We start from the raw sequence: 5627 nt of genomic DNA on the forward strand, positions 1-5627 counted from the left end.
AGCTCTTTAGCTATTTGTGCAATTTAGCACCCGTCTATCCAGCATGTCCCCTGTATCTAACCCATAATCGCAACCCCCATCTATCAACATGCGTGAAAATGAGTGTAGAACTCCCTCATGTGAAGCACGTGAATACCATTATATTTGTTTGACTATTTTTCATCCCGGTTTTGATACTAATCCTATTTTTATTTTAATTAGGTACCTACGAATGAATTTTTGTGTTAATTTGGAGTTACAAGCATAAAAAGCAAGCTCGAAAAGACACGCTACATCTTGATAAGTAGCCGCATGGACTTTAGACTAGTAATACTTATAGGGATTGTTAGGATGTGCTAGCATGCAAGTGCTTCTTACCGTAGGTGGTCAAAATATACATGTTAGGACTATAGAAGAGTAATTTTGGATGAGAATGCATTGTATGTATGATATGAAAAATTATCGACATACCCCTGGGATAAGATTTTGGGATGCATGTTTTTTTTTTTTTTTTTTTTTTTTTTTTAAATTTTTTATTTAGAGATAGAAAGAGACTATGTCCTATTATGAGATTTAAGATAAATTTGTTTTAAATGCATTCTGGTCGAGCTTGTTTGTTTGCAAATGTTTTAGTTTCTAGTGATGGATAGGATATCTTACTAATAATCTTGCACAAATATTTTGATTAGGTATATCATGCCCTAGGTGTTTCAGAGGATAATCTTCCTAGTAAAACATGTACAAGAGAATCAAGTTAAGACTAGGGCATAAAAGCTAGAGCGATTTCGAGCCAACTTAGGTCAGTACATTTTCAATAGACTGAACACTCTAGGATCGTAAGCAGCAATCATAGATTTAGACCTGTGTGCACCTAGAGTATAGACTAGCCGATGAGCTAGTCCTAAGCGTCTTAGAAACAATAATTGAGAATCACACTATATATACATCCTAAGAACCTAGAAATTCTCCATGACACCAAAAAAAAAAAAAAAAAAAAAAAAAAAAAAAAAATTTAAGGACTTATGAGATCGCTTGTAACATGAATGGATCATTGCGAGGAGTTATTATCATGTATAGAATAAACCCACTTAGAATAGGGACAAGAGACTACGTTAATAGTTAACTTGAAGAGTCACTGTTTGTGTTTGAAATATAATGTCAAAATTGGGTACAGAGCCGTCCAAGATGGGATCCAAATAGTAAACCCAAGCCAAATGCACTGAATACGAGTTATAGTCGCAATTTCGATATTTATTGTTCTAACCCAAATCAACATAATTGTATTAAAATGGATGTAATTTGAAGAAAATGAATCTACTTGCCAAAATAGTTTCTTCCAAATAGATCATCTTTCATTCACAAAAATGGGCTGAACCAAAATTACACGTCTCTTCTCGTGTGAGAAAAAAAAATCTTTTAGAAAACTTCCTCTTCAAATCATTGTTTCAAGAGTTTTCCACAAATCATTGATCTTTTGTTTAAGTCATAGCAATGAAGATCTATAGTGTGAAAATTCGATTAGCTAAACATAAGAAGTCTTGAAATTTTGCTAAAACTTTTTCTGTAATCTTCAAAGGTATGCTTGCCTAACTTGAATTTTTGAATAGCTCAACTTCAAAGATGGAAGAGCTTAGAAAGAGGTTCAACAAATAATAACCAAATTGAAGCTCGACATTTATGCCACTTTTGAATAGTTCAAACACAACACTATCATATTCCGAGCGTTCTAAACCATCAAAGTACATAGGATAGAAAGAAAAATACAAGAATATCGATAATCACCCATCCGATTTTGTATCTTCAGTTCTTCGAGAACTTTGTCGAAGATTGGATGCTTGTTGAGTGATGCTACATAAAAGACTATTAAGGGGGAGATGAAGCCAATGAAGATTCTATTCATGAATTCAACCTCTTCTATTGAGGATTGTTGGGAGAGAAAATCCACGTTGGTTAATTAAAAGGATGATTATGGATTATAAGTATTGAATACATCTCTATTGGTATGAGGTCATTTGGAGAAACTAAAAGCAAAGTCATAAAAGGTTATACTTAGTGTGAACAATATTATACCATTGTGATGTTCGTGATTCCTAACATGATATCAGAGTCATGCCTTTAACTTAGTTATGTCAATAGAATCCTGAAATGTCGAACAAAGAAGTTGTGGGCCTCAAAGGTGTTGTCAAAAGTGACTCAAGTGTCGAACAAAAGGTGTATTTTGTTCGAGGGCTCCAGAAAAGGAGTCGAGTCTTGATTAAGAGAAGACTGTTTGAGGGATTCATAGGTCTTAGGGAGGCTCTATGGTGTACTTTGTTTGAGGAGAGAATTTTTGGGAAAGGAGTCTCACATTGGTTAATTAAGAGAAAGATTATGGGTTTATAAGTAATGAGTACATCTCCATTGGTACGAGACATTTTGGGGAAACCAATAGTAAAGCCACGAGATCTTATTTTCAAAGTGGACAATATCATATCATTGAAAAGGTTCGTAATTCTCAAGGTCCAAGGCGAATTGCACAACCTTTATGATTGATGACAAAGCCAAGGAAACACGTGCCAAATCCTATCCTTAAGAAACACATGTGTCAAATCCTATCATCAAGACCGTTCTCATTTGGATAAGGTCGGTAACATTTCAAGCCCACCGTTAGCAGATATTGTCGTCTTTAGACTTTCCTTTTCAGGCTTCCCCTCAAGGTTTTTAAAACTCGTTTGCAAGAGAGTGGTTTCCACACCCTCATAAAAAATGATTCGTTCTCCTTCCCAACTGATGTGAAATCTCACAATCCACCCCTTTTCGGAGCCCAACATCCTCGCTGGCATTCGTTTCCTTCTCCAATCGATATGGGACCCCCACCAAATCCACCCCCCTTCGGGCCCCAACGTCCTTGCTAGCACATCGCCTCATGTTCTCCCTCCATCGAGGCTCAACCTTCTTGCTGGTACATTACCCATTGTCTGGCTCTAATACCATTTTTAACGGCCCAAACCCATCGCTAGTAGATATTGTCCTCTTTGGGATTTTCCTTTGCTTCCCCCTCAAGGTTTTTAAAATGCTTCTATTAGGGAGAGGTTTCCACATCCTTATAAAAATGTTTCTTTTCCTCTCCAACCAGGTGAGATCTCACATGGTCTCACTTTATTCATGAACCCCTTCTTTACTCGCATGTCAGATTTATAGCCTTGAGTAAAACTATAACAAAATTTATATGGTGAACGTTATCACAATAACTTAAGTAATTAAAAAACGCTATAAAATGTTTTAATATAAGTTATATCTTCGTATTCATGTAAGAAATTTCAATATAAAATTTTGGGTCTTCCATTGACAATATGAGTTTGGATGAGGTAATTTTAGAGATAGAAAAATGAAAGGAGAATACGAAGGCGACAGCGAACACTAAATCTTTTATTTGTAGATTAGCTTAAGAGAATTTTGCGTGTCCCCTGAAAACAAAGTCAGCCACTTCGTCTCGTACACCCATTAGGCGGCTTACCAACTCTACTAGGACTTAAACTATAACGTGGGTCAGTATAATTTTATATCTTTCTATTGTGTCGTTGCAGGTACACAAACCTCCTATCTGAACTTTACCATTAAGATTAGAATTGATGATGAGTTGTGGCAACCTTTGAGGAGTTAAATGTGATGACCCAGAATTAAGGAAAAAAATTTGTTATATTTCATCCTATTTTGGCAAGAATTTATGTGGTGATCACTGTAACTTGATTGATTTGATGCACATGTGATGGATTCAGGCCCTTTACTACCATTTTTTACTTTTAAAGAAAAGTTTTTTTTTTTTTTTTTAAATTTTTTGGAAGACTTTTAAGGTTAGTATGACTATTTTTTAGCCTAATTAAATTGTTTAGAGATAAATTTTTAGATTATTTTATAAAAATGAGGTGAACAATTACCATATAATTCTACAAATTAGAGTTTAAATATGTAAATTAGAGTTCAGTGAGCCGCTTTTTAAACTAGCATAAGAAGCGTAATGACCATGGCTTAAGCCTCGAACGTGCAAAGGTGAAGAGTCTCGAACGTGCAAATTAGAGTTTATGAACGTCTTGGGTTTCGTAAGTTTTTTTTTCTTTTCAAGAAACCCTCAAACGTGCACAAGATAATCATTTGCGACGTTAACCTTGAACAGATCTATGAGACTTTAAGGGGTGGTAGCCATCAGAAAGAATCGAGAGGGGAAACTAATTCAAATGATAAGCGCCTACAATGCTGGAGTTTGCAAAGCTAGATGTCCTTCTAGAATCCTTGCAAAACGCTCACAGAGAAAGCTAACTTAACAGATTGATTCCAACCAAGAGCTGGTTAGAAGATGAATGACTCTTAGATCGAACTTGGAATCTATGATGGTCACTCTTAGATACCAAGACAATTCACTCCAAAAGATTGAGGAAAGATTTGTTGAACAAAATTTAAAAAATAAAACAGGAAATATCAGAGGGCAAGGAACTCTATTCAATTTCGTCTAACAATATCAGAATTTAACATTGGCCAATGTAAATTAGAGAAATAATTTTAACTTGAAACTGATGTCATGGGCTCACATAGGTTGACTTAGATTTTCACATAGGTTGACTTGGATTTTAATGGACTTTCATTAAAGATAACGGTGAAACATCAGCCTAAGCTAACCAGGTAAGTGACCTTACTATCGGCACGGTTATATTTGATGTTGACACGTGCCCTTAGTTCTGCATGTGTCATATATATTGATATGTGTGAATTGTCTGTGGATCAATATGCTTCCTATATTTTATGTATATGTTATAATATGTGAATTCTATGATAATAATTACGGTGTGATGTGTTCAAGGATATGTTTGAGATAGGATACAAGAAGGATGCACAAAACGAAATTATTATCATATTATCATGTGTCATATATATTGATATGTGCGAATTGACTGTGGATCAATATGCTTCTTATATGTTATGTATATGTTATAATATGTGAATTGTATGATAATAATTACGGTGCGATGTGTTCAAGGATATGTTTGAGATAGGATATAAGAAGGATGCACAAAACGAAATGTAACGATAGGAGTAAAATACGTTCATGAAACATTAAGGTTAGGTTACATACGAGAGTGGTATGGATAAGAGAGATTGATGGAAGAATACGGTTAGGTTACTGGTAGAAAGGGATAGGTTTGTGATAGATTGATAGAACGATAGTGTTAGGTTAAGTTCTTATGATGATATGACTAAGGTACGTTCACGTAATGATATGTCTGTAATACGTATAAGAACGTTAAGGCTATGATAAGTTAGAGAATGGTATGACTACAAAGTGTTTACGTTATGACTTGTTTATGATTGATCGCTTGTGGATGTATATAATAAAATGATGTAAAATTTACAAGAATAAGTGCAAGTATACACTAACAAGTAGCAAGTAATAAGTAAATTATCGATTCCACAGAGAACCTATCTTTTTGTTTAATTTTATCGCTAGAAATTTAAGTGAGTTTTTGGGTAACATTCAAATGGGTGTTGGAGATTTTAATTATTCAAACAAAACTAAAACAGAGTGTCATTGCTGTCGAAAAACAGAAAATGATGAGAAAATCAACTATAATGAGGAAGGTTCAGCTAAGAGAGATTAAATAGATAAGTTGTAGAGT

The sequence above is a fragment of the Cucurbita moschata genome, unplaced genomic scaffold (assembly GCF_002738365.1).
Source record: "Cucurbita moschata cultivar Rifu unplaced genomic scaffold, Cmos_1.0 Cmo_Scf00031, whole genome shotgun sequence".
Classification (NCBI taxonomy): Eukaryota; Viridiplantae; Streptophyta; class Magnoliopsida; order Cucurbitales; family Cucurbitaceae; genus Cucurbita; species Cucurbita moschata.